The sequence below is a fragment of the Lissotriton helveticus genome, chromosome 9 (assembly GCF_964261635.1).
Source record: "Lissotriton helveticus chromosome 9, aLisHel1.1, whole genome shotgun sequence".
Taxonomy (NCBI): domain Eukaryota; kingdom Metazoa; phylum Chordata; class Amphibia; order Caudata; family Salamandridae; genus Lissotriton; species Lissotriton helveticus.
The window spans coordinates 137,427,295-137,452,493 of record NC_136070.1 but is presented as its reverse complement, the minus strand read 5'-3'; the positions used below and the strand labels follow the sequence as shown (position 1 = coordinate 137,452,493).

At 47.6% G+C, this 25,199-nt stretch overlaps 1 protein-coding gene across 2 annotated transcripts in view; it reads right to left on the bottom strand.

Moving 5' to 3' along the window:
* The window catches only part of SPTBN5 (spectrin beta, non-erythrocytic 5), a 2,054,098-nt gene that overhangs the window by 1,275,391 nt on the left and 753,508 nt on the right, over positions 1-25,199 (bottom strand). The gene's annotated exons all lie outside the window — the stretch shown is intronic.

Here is a 25,199-nt window from a genome sequence, read left to right as displayed (position 1 = left end):
ACCAGTGTAACATACAAATGAAGCAGTGAGAAAGATGACCAGTCAACCTTTGAAAAGGTCCCTGCACTTCGCAGCAACACGTCACATTTTTTTAGTAACATTTGATCCGTTTGAGCTACAATTTACTAGTTATAATCGTCAAATTATGCAGCAGATGATGTATTATATGACAAATATGGCAGAGCCATAATTATGTGGAATACATTTGCAAACTAGGATATTTCGTCATTCATGTTTGAACTGCTCTTGTGGAAAAGGGCAAGAGAAGTTCTGATGACAGAAACTGCATGGCTCGGAGACAGATAGTTTGTGAGTCCACTTTTGAGCCTATGTGGGACATTCTGTGATTGGAAATGTATCCCACTTTGTGAATGTATTTTAATGTCAATAACTCATATTAAACCTTTAATAAACATGTGCATCCATTGGTTGAATTAAATAATGTAATAAGTTGTAACTGGTCATTGAAATGCTCAACAAATACTTGAAATAGGGATGTTCTTCTCTTCCTGGCCACACCTCTGACTCCGCCCACTGATCCAATCCTCGGGTTATCCCTGCCCTCTGATTCTCTGCCCACAGTTCCCCAACGTTTTTCCCCCACTTTGACCACTGGTTGCGTTCAGTTATGTTCTCTCTTTAATTCTCTGCAGTGGGGGCTGCTTTTATTCAGGGACCTGGGTCCCGGATTTGCTTGCATGCCATTTGCGAGACTCTAGCCACCACGAGCCTACACCCATCATAAAATAAGCCTTACTTTTTTGAAATTTTTCAGACATTAGCTTGCGGCCCTGCAAGGTATTTGATTTATTGATACTTCTTTACTAGAGGGTTCGGTGTCTCCGGATGGGGTGCGACACATGAATAATTTGACAAATGGCTTTTTCAACAGCCATTCTCCATTACAGCCTGCTGGGAACTATGAAAGTGGACAAACGGCAAGACCCAAATGTCTTCAACTGCTTCCTCTGGAGGAGCAGTGTTCTGTTAATATGGCTATGTTCATTTTTCATTGTGCTGAAAATACCCAATTGTGCTTCGCATCCACACATTCAGAGCAAATCGTGCATGCCCCTATTTCTTTTTTCTGCAACAATTGTATGTATATTAGGCAATACTTCAGTGGTTATCTTTCATCAGCAGTGATGTGACATAGGTTCCCCTAGTGCGGGGGTGCAGAGCTCCAGGGGGGCCCCTCAGCAAAAGTGGTAGGGTGTTGGGGAGGGGGCCCCCTCCATGTACTTTGCAGGGGGGCCCCCTCAAGTTTCGTTACGCCACTGGTCCTGGATAGGAATCTTCGTGTATCTGCAGATCTATTCGCAGAGGATTTAGGCTGGCCTGGAAAAGAAGTGTGGCGAAACCGTCTGGAAATTAACGAGATCTTTTTTCACTAACCCAGCCATGGCTTGATGCCAAGGAGGCTAGGCCGCTAATCCCAGAGAGTGACTCGGGGTAACCCGAGCCATTCCAAGGGGCTTGTGACCCACCCATCCCTCCGGCAGCATGACTGCGGGCAGGCCCGCGCCTTGGCCCCCTCACTCCTCCAGACATGTAGGCACGCACTTGCACTTCCACGCCCACGCCATTTGCGCCCGTGTGTAGGCCCCGCCGCCCCATAATAGCTTTCATGCCTGTGCAGAGCCAGGTGGAGCGGGTTCTCCCGAGGCTGCAGCCCCGATCTGCAGCTCGCCAACCAGTAGTGTGATTTATGAGTATAATTTATAAATAGAACACTTCCTCATCAACCATCTTAGACTAATTTGTCGAGAAAAACCTGACATAACCGCCTAAAAGAGACACCGCGCACCTCTACTTGAGCCCAGTGTCAAAGCTGTCTCTTGCCCTAACTGTCACCTTGACCCCGCCCCTCAACCTAAATTACCCAATCCCGCTAAAAAACCTGGCCTGGCACGCACCATTGCCGGAGTAACTCGGGGGTGTTCGCTCTTCGAGTCATCACCCCCCAGGACGCCCCGCCCCCATTCAGAAGACCTGTGCGTGGCCGAGAGTGACAATCTACACTGGTGGTAAAGCGGGAGATAAGGTTTGCTACATAGATTATAAAGAAGGTGAAAAACACAGCCAATGCCTTTCATTGCCCCGCCCCAGGCACGAGCCCTCTAATACCATAGGCAGGGCTTTAAGTGGGCCGGGTCCCGCCGGTGCTGAGCACCGGCAGTTCTAAAAAGGTGTCGAGACGAGTCCCTATCGGGTGTCCGTTTTTGCCCTCACCCTCAACTTTGTAGCATTACCACCCTTCACTGCCTTTGGGGTAACTTCGAAGAGACCAACGTTCTTTCACAGTCTCATCATTTCAGAACGGAAGGATTGTCATATTATATTCAGCGAAGTCATAGTTGTTGCTTTGCTAACAACTATTGACAAAGCCAATAATTTTGACTTGCTGTAGGTGTAATGTTACTTGTTGTATTATATATCTGGATGCAAGGACAGAAGCAGCAAAATACCAGTCGGGTGGCGAACTGGTCTAAGCACAGATTTTTCGCTTACGAGTTTTAAGCCAGGTCCTTTATTACATGGGGCACGCCCCTTTGAAGACCTCCCCTCCAGTTTTTCATCCCACCTATAGCCCTGACCATAGGGAATGTTTATACTCTAATTCAGTCATGCCTGTCCCTTAATTTAATAACAAGAGCATTTAAAAGGTCAAGTACAAAAGACAATGTCATCTTGATGTTGAGAAATCGCATCTCCTCGCTTGTTTAAAGGGAAACCGAAAGGGAAATACTTGTATTATGGAACCAAATCATAATTATACTAAATACTAATGTTTGATGTCAGTTGGAAACTAACCCAGTATCAAGGCAATGTGAAACTGAATGCACGTTTCCTACAAAAAATGTGAATTTGAAATTCAACAGAATGATATAGTGAAGAGCTTTTTCACGGAGGTTAGTTATGCTTCATATATCACAGAAAAAAAGCGCCGTTAAAAACGGAGTTAAGGTTTTAACTACCGTGTTCCCGAGTCCCAACTATACATGTAAAAGAACTTTGGGGGTCATCTGCGAGCATCATGCTCTTAAAAACCCACTTAACCTGTGGCCTTTTCCCTCTACGTGGTCCAGTAACTCCTCTTTGAATTAAGTTAGCCTCCGGGACACAATATATCAGCAATACTTCGGTGGTAAAGGTGTTCCTACACCCCAATTTCTCCTTAAAACATTGAGCATGTAGGAAATCGGGTTACTGATTGAGAGGGATAAAAATCCTACCCAAGCAGCAACTACAATTCCCGTCAAGGTGAAATCACAAGGAACCACAAATTAACCTGTGCTTAACCCTCTCTTTGCTTTGGACAAAGCAGTCATGCTTAACTTTGAAGCAATGTGAAAGTATTTATGCAGCACTTCAAACAGTTGTAAAGTGAAAACACAATACAAAAAAACCCACACCAATTTAGAAAAATACAGTAAAATTCAATAATTTATTTGAGACCAAAACGACAAAAAGCCATTAAGTAGAACTTGAGATATGCAATTTTAAAGATTTAAGTACAAATAGTGCTTAAAAACACAAAGCACCAACTGTAGTAATTTGGTTGTGGTGCATTGTGAGGTCCCGAGTCGACGATGCGTTGTGCAGCGGTGATTCCAAAGAAGCTGTGGGCTGTAATGCGAGGTCCTACGTTTAAGATGTGTCACCGAAAGGGGTTGCGATGCAAGGTCCTGCTTTATTGTCGAGTAGGCGTTCGATGAAGGCTTGCAGTGTGAAGTTCTGCGTCGAGATGCGCTGCGCAGCGGCGGTTCCGAGGAGATGTAAGCTGCAATGCGAGGTCCTGCATCGGAGGTGCGTCACACATCAGTGGTTTCGATGTGGAGCTGTGAGAAGATGCGTCGGTTCTGCGAAGACACTACAGCTGGGCTGTTAGAGCAACTTTAGGCCCACTTTCAAGGATCCAGGACTGGAGTAGAACCTCTTGGGGGCAAGACTTACAGCAGGCAGAGTCCAGGTGCTGGGTGCAAGGTGGTGGGAGCCTTTTCTATCCCTGAGACTCTGATCAGAGCGTGGTTAGAAATGGGATTTCTGGCTAGCTGAGACTTGTGTCAAAGCGAGGCAAAAGCCACCACTCTAGTCACGATAAGGGAGTTACACTCCTAAAATAACCCCTGCTCAACCCTTTGGTAGCTTGACACGAGCAGTCAGGCTTATCTTGGAGGCAGTGTGTAAAGCATTTGCACAAAACAAACAGTAATACAGTGTAAGCACTACAAACGGACACCACACCAGTTTAGAAAATTATCCAATATTTTTATATACAAGACAAAATACGATAAGAATCCAGAATACAGTACTTTAAAAATAGTTATTTCACCAGATGTTTCTTAAATGGCAAAAATACGTTGAAACACAGTTCGTACAACTCGGTAGCTCGGCCCGAGCCTACCGTGATGCTGAAAACAACAGAGTCTAGCAATTCCAGCTTACCGTGTCGGTACAGGCCAGCAACAGCGGGGCAGATTCGTTCACAGTACCTTTCTTAGGGCGGCTCACACAGAGGTGCGAGTCGGTCTTGGCATCCGTCGCGGTTGCGATGCAAAGTGGAAGGGGTGCACGGCGTGGTGCCTCTCGATGCAGTGCGAGCAGCGGCTCGGTGACGATCGTCCAGACGGCTTCAGTGAGACCAAGGCTTACGGTACAGGGTGAGACGGTGCTCGATGCGGTGCTGGCAGGTCGCGGTGCAGGTGACAAGAGCCTGTCGTGGCATTCGTCGCGGTTACGGTGCAATTTCGAGCGGTGCACGGTGCAGTGTCCGTCGATGCGGTGCAGGCAGCGGCTGGGAGACGAGCGTGCAGACGGTGTTGGTGAGACCAAGGCATGCAGTGCAGGGCGAGACGGTGCTCGATGCGGTGCTTGCAAGTTGCTATGCAAGCGACAGAGCTGGTTGGCGGGAATTGGTGCTGGCCGAGTCAGACAGCTGTGCATGAAGAGGCGGTCACGGGTATCGAGCCAGCGGTGACCGTGTGGGTGATACCAGGCCAGCAAAGTGAAGCGAGGCGATGCGGGTTGCGGTGCCTCTTGATGCGGTGCCGGCATCGGCTCGGTGACGATCGTGCAGACGGCGTCGGTGAGACCAAGACATGCGGTGCAGAGAGAGACGGTGTGGCCTGTGGTGCCTTTAGGACACAAGGCCACGACGGAGTCGGATGACAGAGTCGGTCGCGGTTCCCTCTTTTCTGTGGCAACTGAAACAACAGTTCCAGGAGCGGTACCCAGACGTTGGTGAAGTCTTTGCAGTCCCTGAGTCTTCTTAACAGGAGGCCAGCTCGGTTTCAGGCCCTTGGAGATATTCCACACAAGTAGAGAAAGTTCAGTCCAGTCCTTTCACTACTCAAGGCAGAAGCAGCAGCTGCAGGCCAACTCAACAAAGCAACAACACAGCAAAAGGGCAGTACTCCTCCTGGCAGCTCTTCCAGCTCTTCTTCCTGGCAGGTTCCTTGATTCCAGCGAGATCTCTGAAGTCTTTTCTATCCCTGAGACTTCCAACAGGAGGTAAGCTCTACTTCAAGCCCTTGGAGAAAACTCTTAACAGCAGATGATGAAAGCACAGTCCAGTCCTTTCCCTACCCTAGACAGAAGCAACCACTGCAGGCCAACCCCACAACATGCAGCATAGGGGCAGTACTCCTCCTCCAGCTTTCCCGGTCCTTCTTCCTGGCAGGTTCTTTAGTTCAGAAGTAATCTAAAGTTCTGCGGTCTGGGCCCCAATATTTATACCAGCAAATCCTTTGTCCTCTGAAGGCAGAGGGTCCTGTACCTAGTTCAAACCAGTTCTGGGTGCATTCTGCCAATGTGCACCTTCTTCCTTTGTCAGTGTAGGCCAGGGTCATCAGAAGCACCTCAGGTGGTGGAGCCAGCATTGTGGAAGGCAGGCACAGCCCTATTCAGACCCAGGTGTGACTCCTCCCACTCATCTATGTGAAGATCTTGCTATTCAGCCCTGTGCTGACTCACTCTGTCTCCTGGAATCCCCCAGCCCCTGTCACTCAAACTCCAGACAAGGAATACACAACCTAGCAGAGGCAGGCTGGATGGTTAGGTAAGAAAAGTGGTATTTTCAAACACAGAATGTTAAAGCCATCTTCACTAAAAGATGTATTTTATCATTCTGACTTCTGGCATACTAAGCTCGAATTTCTACCGCGTTCCCTTGGTCAGTTAGGATTATAGGATCTTATAATCAAACTGCCCACTCTGGCCTATGGGGAACAGGTAGCCTTGCAATAGTGAAAAACGAAGTAGGCTGTATTTCACTATCAGGTCATGCCACACACACCAGGGCATGTTCTACCTTTGCAAGGCTTCCCCAACTTGGAGGGAAGCTCCCAGGTGCACAGCACTGAAGTGACAAAAGTCTTACATTTTATACACAGTTCATCATATAGTGAAGTCAACAATCTTCAAAGTTTCCACGTTTTTAATCCAACTCATTGATTTCATGAGTACTTCATAATGATTTCACAATGATGTATAAACTTGCGTCATCCAAAATAAACGATCCCAATGCATTTCGGGCTGGCAAACAGCCCTTCTTCAGGGGAATGCTCTACGAAATAAAGAAAGCAATCTGTCACTGGACAGTTCGTGAGAAAACCATAAAGCGCTGTTAGAAATACCTGGTGGCGCCGCCAGAAAACACAGGGTTCCTCGTCCCTTAAAAATGTGAAATGTAAGGCGGCAGCACCCTAGTGTCAGAGTTACGGTGCACGGGAGGGGGTGCTGCATGGGGCCACAGCACCGATGCCCGTGACGCACTGTACAGTCCGGTTGGCCCTCGTTTGCATATGTCCGTCCGCTCACTAGCACTGCTCCCGATCACACAGGTGTTTCTGTTGGCTCGGTCCTGTGGCCGGTTTACGGGTAGAGGAGGCAAAGGGGTGGCAAACCACAAAATAGTAGGGAAGCCCGTCTGCGGATGGAAAACGATATGTCCAGCAGTTAAGTTCTGTGTCAGAGATGAGGTACCGGCAGCACCTCTTAACATGAAGGGTGGAACCCAGTGTCCTCGGTGGGCCGCGCTGTTTCCTCCAGGTTGGGTGATCTCCCCAGCGTGGCTGAGCAGCAGTGCTGATATAATCGTTTAAGTTGCAGCACCCAACAGTTACTGGTGTGCCCATGACTACGGTCGGAAACAAGGGATCTGGCGGGTCCAGCACACTCTGGGCATCGGGAAACCACATCCTCTGTCTCGTTCCCTTCGATTGTGGCCAACCCTGTCCTTATAATAGTTAATGTGTACAATTGTTTGTGCTATTGTTACTCGGGATGCGTGAGATGGGACGTCTCAGCTAGACATGACACCTTATCAGTACTTAGCCGACCCGACGTGCAAGTACAAGAGTTGACTTGCCTGCCACTCCGCTGTTTCTTGTTGCTTTGTTTTTGCACTCCCGGAAGCGGCGTCTCTGAATGTCCTCTAATATTACTCAGAATCGACCCTGCCAAGGTCCACCACCTGACTGTTGCCATTCATTCCTGGCAGAGCGCTTCACGCTAACTTTAAACAAGCATTTGCAATGCATTAGGTTTCGCATTTGCGAATCTTTCAGCTACTGGCATTGTAAATGACAAAGCTTTTATCTATGTGTTGATTTTAAAAACAGATAAATAAAAGGCATTGTCATTTACAATCCCAATAGCTTAAAATTTTGCAAATGCGAGACCTATTGCATTGCAAATGCTTGTTTCATGATAGAGATGAAAGGATAGGACAGAATAGCCCCATAGGCTGCCATTATATGACTTAAAATAGAAGCTGTGCCTTTAAGAACTCCAGAGACCATCACTATCCCATGATGCACAGCCCGTGGCAGTTACCTCAGTTCTTTTTGAAGGCAATGAGAACTGAATGCCTAATCTATGTTATGGATGTGTCTGTCTATTCCACCGGGGAGGAGGGAGGGTTGCTTATGACTTATCATGGAACTAACCCTACAAGAGAACTGGAGTTACAGGTAAGAAACTGTGGTGGAAGAGACAGAGAAATTGATATGCAGGTTTAAGCAAATAGGTTCCGAAGGGAAGCCTCCCCAACTTGAGCATCTGCCTTGGCATCAAAGTCCAGTCAGTAGTGTTTTGTGAATGTATGGAGTGACTTCCAGGTAGCAGCCTTACAAATATCAGAAATGGGTGTATTATGAAGCAAGGCCGAACCAGCTGCCTTTCCTCTGGTAGAGTGAGCTTTAGGCTTGCTGGCAAGGGATGTGTTAGCTTTTTGGTAACAGAGTAAAATAAATTAAACAATCCATCTGGAAATTAATTGTTTGAAAGTCGCTAGACCTGTACGGAGAGAGCCATAGTTTACAAATAACTGATCTGATTTCCTTAGATCCTTAGCTTTTTCCAGATAACATTTTAAAACACTTCTAACATCCAGGGAATGAAGAGATCTCTCTGCTGGAGAAGATGAATGCAGGAAAAAAGTAGGCAAGGAAATAGTCTGGTTCACCTGGAAATCCAAAACTACCTTAGGGAGGAATTTTGGATGAGTCCTCATAACTAATGTAAATGCATGGAAAACTGTGTACGTTTCTTTACAGCAAAGTGCCTGGATTTTGCTGACCCTGTGGGCAGTAGTGAAAGCCACAAGGAACGCTGTCTTCCACGACAATGCTGAAGAGTAACTTTATGAATGGGTTCAATGGGCTCTTTCATTAGCAGAGAAAGAACCACATTAAGCTCCCAAGGAGGAGAAGGACTTTTAATGGGAGGAAAAACCTTCTTCAAACCCTCCAAGAAATCTTTAACCCCTTCGACGCTGATGACGAGCTCAGCTCGTCATGAGGTACACCTCTCGTACGCTGATGACGAGCTGAGCTCATCATGAACCGCGGGTTTTTCAAAAAGTCAGCGCACAGCGGGAAAATGAGCAGCGCCGATGGTGTTAATGACAGGAATTCTGAAAAAGGAAGTTTGTGAAAGGCATTTCCTGTAGGCAGTTAGGGCTGCCAAGTAAACCTTAATGGAAGAAAATTGAAGGCCAGATTGTGCTAGATGAAGCAAATATGGAAGGATGACATCTTCCTTGCAAGAGGTAGGATCCACATTCCACATAAGCACCAAATACAAAATCTCTTCCATTTATGAGAATAAGCGGAGCGTGTGGTTGGCCGCTTAGCATCCATACTGCACTAGCTCAGGTGCCATGCTGCCAAATTCAAAGAAAAGAGGTTGGAGTGCACCAACCGTCCTCCAAATTTCGTTAGTAGGTCTGATTTGCATGGAAGCCTCTCCGGGGATATGAGTATCTTCTTGGCCCGTGACGGTGAGAGCTTGATGAGGACTGACGGGGTCAGGGGAACTGGAGGAAAAGTGTAGAGAAATCTGCCTGACCAGTTGATCCATAGGGCTTTCCCCAGGGCTTTGGCATCTGTTTTCTGCAGTGGTGAACAAATCGACATCCGGAGTACCCAATTTTTCGAATATATCTTTGACCATGTTGTCGTTTAAGACTCACTCGTGATTTTCCTGAAGGAGCCTGATTATAGAGTCTGCCTGAGCATTTTGAACACTTGGGAGGTGAGTTGCTGTTATGGTCAGGTTTCTGGCTCAAAGCCATTTCCAGACCGTCTGGGATTCCCAAGATAATGGTCTGGATCTCAAGCCTCCCTGCTTGTTAAGGTAGAACATTGCTGTTGTATTGTCCATCTGGACAAGCAGGGAGCTGGCACGTAATGATGGCTGAAAGGCTATCAGAGCCATATGAACTGCTCGTAGCTCTAGCAGATTGATGTGGTAAGTGGATTCCTCGTATGACCATTTACCCTGAATTTGAAGATGATCTGCATAGGCTCCCCATCCCAGGAGAGAGGCATCCGTGACTATGGTTTGAATAGGTATCTCCTTGTGAAATGGAATCCCTCGTAGGAGATTGGTGGGCAAACACCACCATGTGATGGTCTGGAGGGCATGTGGAGAAAGTTGAATCCGATCTTCCCAATATCCTGTTTGCTGGTCCCTTTGGTCTTCCAGGCATTCTTGCAGGGGTCTCATGTGGAGCCGTGGATTTGATGTGAGGAATATATAAGATGCCATCAAGCCCAGAAAAGAGGACACATTTCTCAGAGTCGGGTGAGACATTGTCATGAGAGCCTGTGCCTTCTGAAGGATCAATAGGCATCTCTCCCCCGAAGGACACAAGTTTGCCGTGCGAGCATCGATGGATGCTCCCAGATATTGTAGGCACTTTACAGGTGTCGAAGTAGACTTTATTTGGTTGACGTGAAGACCCAATCGAAGGAGAAGGTCAGAGGTCCAATGAAGTGTAGTTGAGCCTCCTGATATGTGGATACCTTGATTAGCCAATCCTCTAGGTAAGGGTAGACAAACAGTTTGTGTTTCCTCAGATGGGCAGCTATCACCGCCATGCACTTGGAGAAGGTCCTGGGTGCTGACTTCAGGCCGAATGGAAGTACACAGGATTGGCAGTAGTTGCGCCAGACTGCAAATCTCAAGAACTTGTGATTTATTGATTGATTGATTGATTGTACACTTATACCGCGCATACTGTCACCCTACGGTCATCCTGGCGCTTCAGACGGCAGACTTAGACCAAGATGGAACAGGTCGCAACAGAACATCATGGGAAGGGCAGAGCTTACACCTTAGGGAAGAGTCAGATCTTCAAGTTCCTACGGAACTCAAGCAAGGAGTTGGCTTGTCTAAGGCTCAGAGGAAGTTCATTCCATAACCGTGCACCAGCCACACTAAATGCCCTGCCTCCTAGCCTCGAGCGTTTGAACCGGGGAATCGTCAACAGGCACGCACTGGAGGAACAGAGCTATCTCGTCGGGCGATACCATGAAAACCTTTCCTGAAGGGGGATGGGACCTTGATTATCTTGCTTATGCAAGACCAAGCATAGAGTCTTAAAGTGAACCCTCTCCCTGATCGTCAGCCAATGAAGCTCTTTCAAGGCCAAGGTAGAGGAAGAACTCCGTAACCTACCAAGGGCCAGTTTGGCTGCAGCAGACTGGATTCTTTGCAGACCCTGAAGAATGTAGGCAGGGGCCCTCAAATAAAGGGATTTGCAATAATTCAGCCTGCTTCCCACAATGCTACTTACTACCAGAGAGCGAGCCTCTTTAGGAAGTAAAGGGAGTATTTTCCGTAACATACAGATTAAGGCAAAGCATACACTGGCGGTCTTGCTAGCCTGAGATTCCATCTGGAGTTCATCGTCAATCAACACCCCCAAATTGCGAACCTTCCTGACCGGTGTTAAAGGTTCCTCCTCTGGTGTAAGTCTAAAGTCAGATGGAAATGATCTAGCCAACCTGCCTGCAGAACAGAATACTACCTCGGTCTTTCCGCTGTTAAATTGCAGTGAGTTCCTCCTGAGCCATTCAGTCGTCTGCCGCATGCAATGCTGAAACGCCTCCAGAGATAGTGCCTGGTCCCCTTCCAAAGAGATGGCTAGTTGTGTATCATCGGCATAATTGACTAAACATACCCCGGAGGACTTTATGATAGAAAGCAAGGGTTGCAGAATAGAATGGGGCTGATCGCAGAGCCCTGTGACACCCCATGGGCGACTAGAGATTTACCAGAGGAGAATGGTGCTAAGGTTACCATCTGCTGTCAGCCTTCTAAATAAGATTGAAGCCACAGCAACGCCCGGCCCTTCACTCCTATCCTCTTCAATCTTTTCACTAGTATGAGATGGTTCACCGTGTCGAATGCGGCCGACATATCGAAAAGTACCAAAACGTGGCATTTCCGCTGTCGGCACGCATCCGCAGGTTGTCCATCATGGAGGTCAGAGCCGTCTCAGTCCCGTGTCCAGGGCGAAAGCCAAACTGGTCTTTATCTAAAAGACTGTTCTCCTCCAGGAAGCGAGACATAGACCCACCGACCACCTTCTCTAGTATCTTCACCGGATAAGGGAGAAGTGAGATCGGTCTAAAATTCGCCGGTATTGACGGGTCCAAAGAAGATTTCTTAATTAGTGGAGACACTACCGCCAGTTTCCAGCACTCCGGGACTATTCCTTCTACCAAAGACTGATTGCAAATCTGCCTAAGCCATGGAAAGGTATTACGCCCAAGAGATTTCCATACCTTGTGGGGAAGAGGATCAAGGGGGGAGCCGGAGGATACTTTGTCTCCCAAACAGGCAAACTCTTCCTCTGTTAAGGTCTGAAAAGTATCTAGATATACAGGTTGTTGTGAGACTACCACAGTCCCTAAATCAGGAGAAGGTAGTACATCCTTATCGATAACACGCAGGTTGCTCACGATTTTAGTGATCTTATCCTGAAAATGTATATCTATTTTGTCGCATAGTTTTTGAGACGCAACCACTTTGTTTTCCATGCAAGTAGGAGAGGAGAGATCCTTAATGATTTTAAAGAGTGCTTTAGTGCTATTCGGTGCCTGTAAGATAGAGCTGGCATAAAAACTGCCTTGGCCCTAAGGATTTCCTCTTTGTATCGCAACTGTATTCGTCTGAGATCTTTTTTGTCGTTCTCATCATATCCTTTCCTCCATTTTCTTTCTGCCATCTTCCGGCATGCACGGAGCTGTTTAAGCTCCTCGTTAAACCATGGAGCAGACATTTTACTTCTATTTTTTATGACCTTAATGGGGATTACCTGGTCCACAATATTGCCTATGTGTTTTGTAAATACATTGTAGTTTCCTTCTACAGACAGCGTGGGTTCAAAATGAGAAACGTCTAGATTGGAAATTGGAGTACCTGACTTAATTAATTTAACCCATTCTCTGCCCTTTCTATAAGACCTTTGCTGGCCGGTACTATCCCCAGAAATTGCCAACCTGGTGTTGAACTGGACAAGATAGTGATCAGACCAGGTCTGAGGCGTTATATTAGGTAACCTAGTATTTTATGGATTAGAGAATACCAAGTCTAGGGTATGCCCTCCCTGATGTGTAGATCCTTCCACAAGTTGGGAGAGATTCAAATTTACGAATGCTTGCCTTAAGTCACGTAGATGGCTATTAACATTCCCATCTTCCCAGAGATTAAAGTCTCCTAAAATAATCATATTGGAGTGTGTCAGGGCTAGATTAGTGACGAAATAAAGAAACCGTTGAAAATGTACAGGCCCCCCCTGGAGGTCGATAGCACAACAATCCTGTGAGGAGGTTCCCGCTGGGGGAGTGTAGAGAGAACCCCAACGTTTCTACCCCCTCCACTTCGACTATCTGTAGGATTCTACAATCAAGCTCCTCCTTAAATATCACCCCCACACCTCCTCCTCTACCCGTGGTTCTAGGCTTATCAAGGAATTTATAGCCAATGGGGCAGGCACAGCCAATATCAACAGCTGACTCTGCATTAGTCCACGTTTCTGTCAAAAACAGAGCGTCAAGTCCCAAGTCCTCTAGCAAACTTGATACCTCAGCAGAGTGTTTAACCAGGGACCGGCTGTTGATCAAACCCCCAAGAAGCATCTTTCTAGCCTTTCTCCCACAGGCCCGAGCTGGAGTTGCTGTACATTCTATCTTACCAAGCTTTATCAGTAAATCTCTGTCATAGGTTATACGTCCATGGGCACTGTCAGGATGGGCAGCATTGCCGGTGCCGGACGCCTCCGTGGCGCAGACGGGCTTTCCTCTGGCGTGCTTGCATCTCCCCGCTTATAAATGATGTCCTGGAGGAGCTGGCAGACAGCGAGAGCGCTACTCAAAATGGCGTCCGCAGATGTCAGCAAGCCCGACCCTCCCTCACACAAGATGGCGCCCACAAGAGTACTAGCCACGCCAAAGCAGCGGGTGATGAGATATTTCCGTTTTTTAAAGTGCGGGTATGCGGATTACTATGTAGTAAGGTTGTAGCATCAATCAGGGTTTATTAGCAGAATAAAATAATAATTTTTAAAACGAATAGCAAACGCAGTGACTAACAAGCATTTGCAATGCAATAGGTCTCGCATTAGGAAAGTTTGAGCTATTGGTATTGTAAATGACAATTTTTTTATTTATTTATGTGTTGGTTTTGAAAATAGCTCAATTAATAGCTTTGTCATTTACAATGCCAATAGTTTTATCTTTCGCATATGTGACACCTATAGCATTTGTAATGCAATATGTGTTGTATTTACGTGACTTAGATGTATTGATATTACAAATAACAATGGCTTTTAATTTTTGTAATCATTAATACTTAAATAAAAGTTATTGTAATTTATAATGGCAATAGCTTTTGTAAATAACTTTTGTGAAGATTATGTTCATTGTATTTTCTCGGGACGAAAATCCAAGAACAGAAGTTAAATATTAACATCATTTTGTGACATTTGTAAAAAAGCTTGAAACATTGAGAAAACATATTTGAACCAGTTGTTGTTGAATGGTTGCACAGATTGATGCTGTGGTGGCGCTGAGTGATGTGGTGGCTACGAGTAATGCTGTGGCGTTCTGTGAGGCTGTGGTAGCGCATAGTGATGTTGTGGTGCCCCTGAGTGATGCTGTGGTGGGGCTGAGTGATGCCGTGGTGATGCAATAGATAGATAGAGTGAGTGCGATAGATAGATAGAGTGAGTGCAATAGATAGAGTGAGTGCAATAGATAGATAGAGTGAGTGTGATAGATAGAGGGAGGGCGATAGATAGATAGATAGATAGATAGATAGATAGATAGATAGATAGATAGAGTGCGATAGATAGACAGAGTGAGGACGATCGATAGAGTGATGGCGATAGTGTGAGTGCGATAGATAGACAGAGTGAGGGCGATAGATAGATAGACAGATAAAGTGTCTTTATGTTGCATTCAGTAGAGTGTAATTTTGTGGCATGTAATTATGTGGCACTGAGTGGTATTTGGAGTGTATGTTGCATTGAGTGCAGTGTAATTATGTAGCATATAATTATGTGGCACTGAGTGGTATTGTGTGGAGTGTGTGTTGCATTCAGTAGAGTGTAATTATGGGGTGTGTAATTATCTGGCACTGAGTGGTATTTGGAGTGTATATTGCATGGAGCGCAGTGAAATTATGTTGCATATTATTATGTGGCACTGAGTGGTATTATGGGGAGGTTATGTTGTATTCAGTAGAGTGTAATTGTGTGGCGTGTAATTATGTGGCACTGAGTGGTATTATTTGGAGTGTATGTTGCATTGAGCGCAGTGTAATTATGTTGTGTGTAATTATGTGGCACTGTGGTATTATGTGGAGTGTATTTATGTTGCATTGAGTAGAGTGTAATTATGTGACACTGAGTGGTATTATGAGGAGTGTATGTTGTATTCAGTGGAGTGTAATTGTGTGGCGTGTAATTATGTGGCACTGAGTGGTATTGTTTGGAGTGTATGTTGCATTGAGTGCATTGTAATGATGTAACATATAATTATGTTGCACTGAGTGGTATTGTGTGGAGTGTGTGTTGCATTCAGTAGAGTGTAATTATGTGGTGTGTAATTATGTGGCACTGAGTGATATTTGGAGTGTATGTTGCATTGAGTGCTGTGTAATTATGTGGCGTGTACTTATGTGGCACTGAGTGGGATTTAGAGTGTATTTTGCATTGAGTGCAGTGTAATTATGTGGCACTGAATGATATTTGGAGTGTATGTTGCACTGAGTGTAGTGTAATTATGTGGCGTGTAATTATGTGGTGTGTAATTGTGTGGCACTGAGTGATATTTGGAGTGTATGTTGCATTGAGTGCTGTGTAATTATGTGGCGTGTACTTATGTGGCACTGAGTGGGATTTGGAGTGTATTTTGCATTGAGTGCAGTGTAATTATGTGGCACTGAATGATATTTGGAGTGTATGTTGCACTGAGTGTAGTGTAATTATGTGGCGTGTAATTATGTGGTACTAAGTGGTATTTGGAATGTATGTTGCATTGAGTGCAGTGTAATTATGTTGAGTGCAATTATGTGGCACTGAGTGGTATTTGGAGTGTATGTGGCATTAAGTGCAGTGTAATTATGTGGCGTGTAATTATGTGGCACTGAGTGGTCTTTGGAGTGTATGTTGCATTGAGTGCTGTGTAATTATGCGGCGTGTAATTATGTGGCACTGAGTGGTATTTGGAGTGTATGTTGCATTGAGTGCAGTGTAATTATGTTGAGTGCAATTATGTGGCACTGAGTGGTATTTGGAGTGTATGTGGCATTGAGTGCAGTGTAATTATGTGGCGTGTAATTATATGGCACTGAGTGGTCTTTGGAGTGTATGTTGCATTGAGTGCTGTGTAATTATGTGGCGTGTAATTATGTGGCACTGAGTGGTATTTGGAGTGTTTGTTGCATTGAGTGCTGTGTAATTATGTGGCATTGAGTGGGATTTGGAGTGTATGTTGCATTGAGTGCAGGGTAATTATGTGGTGTGTAATTATGTGGCACTGAGTGGTATTTGGAGTGTATGTTACATTGAGTGCAGTGTAATTATGTGGAGTGTAATTATGTGGCACTGAGTGGTATTTGGAGTGTATGTTCCATTGTAGAGTGTGTGAGGGTGCAAAGTGTGAGGGTGCAGAGTGTGAGGAGTGTGAGGGTGCAGAGTGTGAGGGTGCAGAGTGTGTGAGGGTGCTGAGTGTGTGAGGGTGCAGAGTGTGTGAGGACGCAGAGTGTGTGAGGGTGCAGAGTGTGAGGAGTGTGAGGGCGCAGAGTGTGAGGGTGCAGAGTGTGTGAGGGTGCAGAGTGTGTGAGGGTGCAGAGTGTGTGAGGGTGCAGAGTGTGTGTGGGTGCGATGTGCGTGGGTGCGCAGTGTGAGGGTGCAGTGTGTGTGAGGGTGCAGTTTGTGTGAGGGTGCAGTGTGTGTGAGGGTGCAGTGTGTGTCAGGGTGCAGTGTGTGTGAGGGTGCAGTGTGTGTGAGGGTGCAGAGTGTGTGTGGGTTCTAATTTTGCACAAAAAAATATATAAACAAGTTTTCGCACAGCATTGTCGTGTTGTACCTCAACATCTGGAGTGCAAGACTGTCAGGGTGTCTTTTTGTAACTGTTGTAGCCTGAACCCAAGTAACCTCACCTCATATTAAAAACGTTGTCCCTCCTTCAAAGAGCTGCAGAATACCAAGTGAGCTGTAGATGGTTTGTGCCCGCTTGAGGATTCCAAGATCAGTGGGGGTTTGCACACATGTTTTTCACCAGGTGGAACTGGGTAGAGTCTTGGCTGAATGAATTTGCAGATGGAAACACACTATATTGTTATCCTTTCTTTTAAGATGTGGAGCTGTAAGTAATCTGGTAATATTCCATGCGGCACCTACTGCACCCTGCAGCATCAGTATTTATAGGGCGTGGTATTACCACGGCAACACTTTGTGTTGTTTGTGGTAACCTGAACTATAGGGGAGCCAAAGACTGTTATTACTATAGCACTCTTGTGAAATTTATATCAATGCTATGAATGGCGGGAGAGGAGTGAATGGACAGGAGATGTGAATGGGCAGGAGAGCAGTGAATGGGCAGGAGAGCAGTGAATAGGCAGGAGAGAGGTGGGTGGGCAGGAGAGGGGTGACCTGGCAGGAGAGCAGTGAATGAGCAGGAGAGGGGTAAATGGGCAGGACTGGTGAATGGGCAGGAGAGCAGTGAATGGCGGGGGAGGGGTGAGTGGGCAGGGGAGCAGTGAATGGGCAGGAGTGCAGTGAATGGCAGGAGAGAGTTAAATGGGCAGGTGAAAGGCGAATGGGCAGGAGAGGGGTGAATGGCAGGAGAGGGGTGAATGGCGGGAGAGGGGTGAATGGCGGGAGAGGGGTGAATGACGGGAGAGGGGTGACTGGGCTGGAGAGGGGTGACTGGGCAGGAGAGGGGTGACTGGGCAGGAGAGGGGAGACTGGGCAGGAGAGGGGTGAAATGGGCAGGAGAGCAGTGAATGGGCAGGAGAGCAGTGAATGGGCAGGAGAGCAGTGATTGGGAAGGAAATGGGTGAATGGGCAGGAGAGCTGTGAATGGGCAGGAGAGCTGTGAATGGGCAGGAGAGCTGTGAATGGGAAGGAGAGGGGTGACTGGGCAGGAGAGGGGTGACTGGGCAGGAGAGGCGTGACTGGGCAGGAGAGGCGTGACTGGGCAGGAGAGGGGTGAATGGGCAGGAGAGCAGTGAATGGGCAGGAGAGCAGTGAATGGGCAGGAGAGCGGTGAATGGGCAGGAGAGCGGTGAACGGGCAGGAGGGGGTGAATGGGCAGGAGGGGGGCAATGGTCAGGAGGGGGGCGGGAGGGGGTGAATAGCATGAGAGGGTGACTGGACAGGAGAGCAGTGAATGAGCAGGAGAGCGATGATGGGCAGGAGAGCGGTGAATGGGCAGGAGAGGGTCTACTGGTGGGAGAGGGGTGAATGGGCAGGAGACGGATGAATGAGCTGGAGAGCGGTGAATGGGGCAGAGGGCAGTGAATGAGCAGGAGAGGATTTACTGGTTTGAGAGGGGTGGATGGGCAGGAGAACGGTGTTGGGCAGGGGTGTGGTGAATGGGCAGGAGAGCGGTGAATGGGCAGGAGAGGGGTGAATGGACAAGAGAGCAGTGAATGGGCAGGAGAGCGGTGATGGGCAGGAGAGTGGTAAATGGGCAGGAGAGTGGTGAATGGGCAGGAGAGTGGTGAATGGGCAAGAGAGCAGAGAATGGACAGGAGCACTGAAAAGGGCAGGAGAGGGGTGAATGGGGATGAGAGGGGTGAATGGGGAGAGGGGTGACTTGGCAGGACGGCAGTAAATGGGCAGGAGGGTGGTGAATGGGCAGGAAAGGGGTGAATGGCGGGTGAGTGGATAAGGGGTGGGAAGGCGGTAAATACGGAGTAACTGGAATATGGGCGATGGTAAAAATAAGTTTGTTGAACGTGGATCCGGGGTGTGCAGCACCTCTTCTGAAGGGAGGGGGAGGCGTGGAGGCGGGGAAGGGACACCGAGGCCTGAGGAGGCAGCCGGGGCGCTGCACGTAGGAGAGGGCGCATCAGTGGATGTGAAGGTAGGCAGAGGGGGGAGAGTTGGAGGAGGGGCTGTGAACAGGATTGTGACCGAGGGCATGAGGGGGGCTGCGAGAACATAGGGGCGAATAAAACTAAGGGCCGACAGACCGGAGCCGCACCCCATGGAAGGTGAGGGACAGCCACGGCAGAACGGGGGCTTGGTGCTGCCAGAAAGGGGCAGTAGGGGGACACGGCAGGTGAAGTTGCTGACCTGGTACCTGCGGCCCCTGGGGGCCATGACATCTCTTGGCCGCTTCAGACCGCCCTGACCTCGGTGGGGGCCACCTGGGACTCCCCTAGGCACTGATTGGGGTACGGCTCCCTGTAACTGGAGAGCCCAGCAGCAGTGCCAGGCGCCGTATACACAGGAGGCGGACAGGGCCCCTGGGAGAGCAGAGAGAGCGCAATGCATCCAAGGCACGGTGTAAAGCGCACTGACTGCCAAGGCCTCAGTCTCTCGGCGCTGCACCTCGCCTCAAGCCTCTCTGTCCTGAATGCTTGCATCTGGGGCACAAGAATAAACAACTGGACAGCACGGGACGAGTCAATGGATGAATGGATACATGTATGGATGAATGGATAGCGAGCTGCGCAGGAGCCCGAATCAACGCGAAGAAGGAGGCCACGATTCCTCGATTATCCCCACGACATGTGGGGCTTCGATATAAAGAACAGAAAGCACTGTTTTTAATCTGGAAAGATGAAGTGAACTAACCCTGTAACGCAAGTGCTTCAGGGCGCACCGGACAGGTTCAGAGATTAACACACACTAGTGCAAGCCGTGCCCACAGCTGCCCCTGTGACCTCCTCAGCACAGCCCTGTGTTATATGCCTGATACAATGTGTGATAGTGTGAGGAGCTGTGAAGTACAACTTAAGTCTCTTTCACGCACACCCACAGGGTACAAATGCAACGAAAACTGCCCCTTGGTCGAGGTTAAAGGCACGAGCGCTCACAATATACTGACCTTCGTCAGGTCCAAGCTATAGCTGTGTGTTTCATGTTATGAAAATGCATACTCTTGTGAAGGGGGCAGCGTGGTACATGCCTCACGGACTGGCATTGCAAGGGCAGTTGTGCCCGCTGCTTTCACCTGCATTTGTTGTGTTCAGGACAGGATACGTTTTCACGTTTAGTTACGTGTGCTGGATGTTCACACAGAGCACTGTCAAAGTCCGTGCAAGGGAACTTCTTGGTGGAAATACTAATAGCGCTTTGTGCAGTCCTGCCGTTTCTAAGCGCTTTAAAAATTAAAATACATTGAGTAAGGACAGGAATTAAAAATAAAGTTTAACATTTGGAAAGAGTGCTTCCGTAGTTGGTCTGACTTATTGAGATGAACGTACCAGAAAAGTAGAAGCTGCATGCTGTGCTGAAGTTAGCCCCTCCCTGTAGTATTAAGGCGGCTTCTCAGTTACCCTCCTGCGCACAGACTTACAATCTTCCAGTAAATTACCGCTGTGAGGGAAGGAGGAGGGGTGTCAAAACAAACAAGTCACCGACCGCCATGCGCATTTTCTGCAACATCAGTGCGTGAGACACGAACACCGGTAGAGACAAACGACGGACTACTCCATTATAGCAGCGTGGAACAAAAAGAAGAAATAAACAAGCCGTGAGCGTGCACGTCCCGAAACCGGAAGTTCGGGAGCGTCACGGCTGCCGCGCGGTGGCTGCAGAAGTCAGGAGGGGCGACTGAGGACGTCGATGCGGTGAGTGGGGCTTAGTTGTAGGGGGGGCGGGTGGGTGTGTGTGTGTATGTGCATGTGCGTGTCTGTGTGTGTGTTTAGGGGGGGCTGCGTGCGTGATTGAGAGAGGCGCTCTGTGAATGTGGGACAGACAGGAGATGTGCACGGCGCCGGGGGGCTGGGCACGCGCGTCCACGATGTGAAATCGACGCGCGTGCCCAGGTCTGTCTCCCTTCAGAGCCAACTCCACAGCAATAGGTCTCGAGCGAGACCTAAAAAGGGTGGAGATCCCTATAAGGTGCTCTAAACGTCCTGATAGCCGTGCAGTTCTGCAGTCTGGATCTGCGCACCTGCAGCCCTCCTGTTTAAATAAGGTATCCTGAAGGAACTGGAAGACAGCTAGAGCGCTACTCAAAATGGCGCCCACAGATGTCAGCAAGCCCAACCCTCCCTCACACAAGATGGCGCCCACAAGAGTACTAGCCACGCCAAAGCGGCGGGTGATGAAATAATTCCGTTTTTTAAAGTGCGGATATGCGGATTACTAAGTAGTAAGGTTGTAGCATCAATCAGGGTTTATTAGCAGAATAAAATTTAAAAAATTTAAACGAATAGCAAACGCAGCGATTAAAAAGGGTGGAGATCCCTATAAGGTGCTCTAAACGTCCTGATAGCCGTGCAGTTCTGCAGTCTGGATCTGCGCACCTTCAGCCCTCCTGTTTAAATAAGGTATCCTGAAGGAACTGGCAGACAGCTAGAGCGCTACTCAAAATGGCGCCCGCAGATGTCAGCAAGCCCGACCCTCCCTCACACAAGATGGCGCCCACAAGAGTACTAGCCACGCCAAAGCGGCGGGTGATGAAATAATTCCGTTTTTTAAAGTGCGGATATGCGGATTACTAAGTAGTAAGGTTGTAGCATCAATCAGGGTTTATTAGCAGAATAAAATTTAAAACATTTAAACGAATAGCAAACGCAGCGATTAAAAAGGGTGGAGATCCCTATAAGGTGCTCTAAACGTCCTGATAGCCGTGCAGTTCTGCAGTCTGGATCTGCGCACCTTCAGCCCTCCTGTTTAAATAAGGTATCCTGAAGGAACTGGCAGACAGCTAGAGCGCTACTCAAAATGGCGCCCGCAGATGTCAGCAAGCCCGACCCTCCCTCACACAAGATGGCGCCCACAAGAGTACTAGCCATGCCAAAGCGGCGGGTGATGAAATAATTCCGTTTTTTAAAGTGCTGGTATGCGGATTACTATGTAGTAAGGTTGTAGCATCAATCAGGGTTTATTAGCAGAATAAAATAACAATTTTTAAAACGAATAGCAAACGCAGCGATTAAAAAGGGTGGAGATCCCTATACGGTGCTCTAAACGTCCTGATAGCCATGCAGTTCTGCAGTCTTGTGATGTTTCCTTATGATGGGAATGTGGAAGTATGCGTCTATCAGGTTAATTGTGCATAACCAATCCCCTCGATGTAGCTGAGGGTAGATCTGGTGTAATGGTAGAATCCAGAATCTCTCTTTCCGAATCCACTTGTTGGCCTTTCTTAGATCGAGAATCGTTCTGAACTTGTTCTTGTCTTTCTTTTTGACAAGAAAGAATCTTGAATATAGCCCTTTGCCTCGTTGTAAAGGAAGGACAGGTTCCACTTCCTGGTTTTGTAAGAGAATGTTCACTTCCGATTGTAACTGGCACAGTTGGAATCTTGACTGTTTCGGAGGATTTAACGGTGGAGGGCTGATGAATCGTAGAGAATATCCATTGCGAACAATATTCAGCACCCAATTGTCTTGCATGATTCTTTGCCACTTTGCCAAGTAATGTTGAATGCTTCCCCCTACCGGAGTGGGTAACAGAAGAGGGGGAAAGATAGGGTTCAGGGTTTGGAACCTGTCGGTATCTTGCCTCCCTAAGAAGGTTGCTGTCCTGACTTTCCTCTCGATTGACCCTTTTGATAAGGCTTGTAGGATCATTGGTAAAATTGTTGTGTGCTTGACTGTCGGCCCTAAAACTACCAAGGGGTTTGAACCCTCTGTGTTGAATATTGGCGTGAGAAAGGGCAGAATGATTTACGTTGCTCTTTGGGTCTTTCGATGCCAACAGCTTTTAGTGTTTTCATCTCCGCCTTCATTCGGGCCATCTCCTTGTCTGCATGAGAGCCAAAAAGGGTTGTACCTGCAAAAGGGGGATTTAAGATGCGCTGCTTTGCTTCAGGCTTATGTGATGTCAAGCGAAGCCATGAATGCCATCTAAGTGCCACGCCATGGCAATATCCATATGCAACCAGAAGGGATGTGTCCACTGCTGCACTGAATACTTGATAAGATACCATAACACCTTCCATTAAAACTTTGTTAAAGTCCTCTCTTTTATCCCTAGGGAGGTGATCCACAAACTGTTGGAGAGACTTCCACAATTTGTATGTGTATTTGTATTTTTGGCATTTGTAAAGTGCGTAGCTACCCATAGGCGTCCCAGCGCTGAAGGAGTACAAGGGCGAAATGGAGGGAGTCTATATGAATAGACAGGTCTTCAGTTGTTTGCGGAATTTTAGATGATCATGCTCACTCCATAGGTGGATTGGGAGGGCGTTCCATAGTTTGGATACGCTGAGTGAAAAAAGCCTACCTCCGCTTCTGGCCTTTTTAATTCTGGGAATGGATGAAAGGTGGAGCTCGTTGGAGCGAAGTGACCTGTTGGCTCTGTAAGGGATAATCATGTTCCTGATGATTAGGGGTCCTTGTTTATTCAGAGATTTGTGTGCAATGCAGAGGGCTTTGAAGTTAAGTCTCTACTGGCCTGGTAGCCAATGCAGAGAATGTAGGGCTGGCTTTGCTGAGCAGCGAGCGGGGGTATTGGTGACCAGCCTTGCGGCCCAATTCTGTATAATTTGTAGCTTGGAAATGACTTCTTTGGGGGCACCTAAATATAGGGCATTGCCATAATCCAATCAGGATAGGATGAGGGCCTGAGTGACTAGTCTTTTTCCGAGCGGGGGGAGGAGGGGAATGATTTTCCGAATAATTCTGATCAGGCCATAACATGAGGCAGCTGTCTTCCTAGCCTGGATTTTGAAGGTGAGGTTCTTGTCTAGCCATATTCCTGGGCTTTTTATTTCTGTTTTGCGGGTAGGTGGTGATCCCATTGAGAGTGGCCAGAGCGTGTTTAGATCGATACGCCTAATATCATGAGTTCGGTCTTCTCTCCGTTAAGTCTCAGATGCCCGCTCATATCTGCCTAGCAGTGCTGTGGCACTAGAAGCTTTCGTGGAAGTTGCTGCTGTGTTGCACACCTTCCTTCCCAGTGAATATATCTGATGGCTCTCTTTATCAGGTGGAACTGTAGATGTTGGAGCCGTAGTATGTTGCTTCTTAACTGCCACCACAATGACAGAATCCGGAGCTAGGTCCATCCGTAGGAATGTGGGGTCAAGCCCTGGAGGACGATACTTCTTCTGCAGCCTGGATGGAGCTGGCCTAATGCCTTCTTGCCACAAGAAGTCAACAATAGGGATTGCCCTAACAGAATGCTGCGTGGTAGCCTTGAAGTAATTCAAGAAGCATTCCGCTTGCTTGACAGGCATGGGAAGCTCAAAGCGTTTCGACGCTCTTTCAAGAAGGTCATGGAAGCCACTGATATCTGCTGGAGGAGAGTCAGCCACTGGCAGCATGGGAGAAGGCAGTACATGTGCCACATAATCCATCAACTCATCATGGACATCAGGGTCCACTTGTATCTCTTCTTCCAATTGTTGGTCACCTCTGTCTGATGCTCTAGTAGGAATCTGCAGGGAAGGTAAGGACTTTTGTTTTGGCAGAGCAGGTGGGGTTTCTTCATCTGGAGTAATGGCAGGCTCCTCCTGTCGAGAAACTGGCTGTGGAGCCACATTCGCCTCAGGGAACTATAATAGTCACTTAGCGTCAACTGTAAGTCTGAGACCAGTGACATTGGAAGGTTAATGGAGGGTTCTTGTTGACTGTCCTCCTCTTCCTGCTCATAGTATGGGTAATGTTCTTTTTTGGGCATAAGACGAGCCAGGTTTCTCTTTTTTCACCCTTTTTTTCCACCAAAGACTTCTTGCTCTGAGATGCTGATTTCTTTGGATCTCTCTGAAGAGAAGAAGGATTCTCTTCCTTCCTTTTCTTAGAGAAGGTATGAGACCTCTCCTCACTCTCAGAGTCCGATTCCCTCACAGATTTGCTCTTTTGAAGCCAAATGAGAAGTCTTCCCTCACGATCTTTGAGGGTTTTTGATGAAAAAGTTCGGCAGTGCTTAAAGTCTTTAGGTTTATGATCTGGGTGAAGGCAGTATAAGCACTATTTATGAGGGTCTTCTGAAAAAGCCTGGACTTTCCACAAGTCTTGCAGGGCCTAAACTGACCTTTTTTAGACTCTGACATTCTGCAGTAAATACAGAAATAAAGTAGTAAACTCACTTTCTAGCAGCATCTCAGTTGAAGAGAAGGTTGAGGAAAAGGAATTGCTAGCTCAAAGTTGAAAAGCAAAATATAGAAACACTGACTGAGCAGAGCTCAGGGAGACTCCCTAACACACAACGTGCTGTAAGAGGTATGGTGGCCCTGCAGGGGATGGATACTCAAGGGTCTGGGATG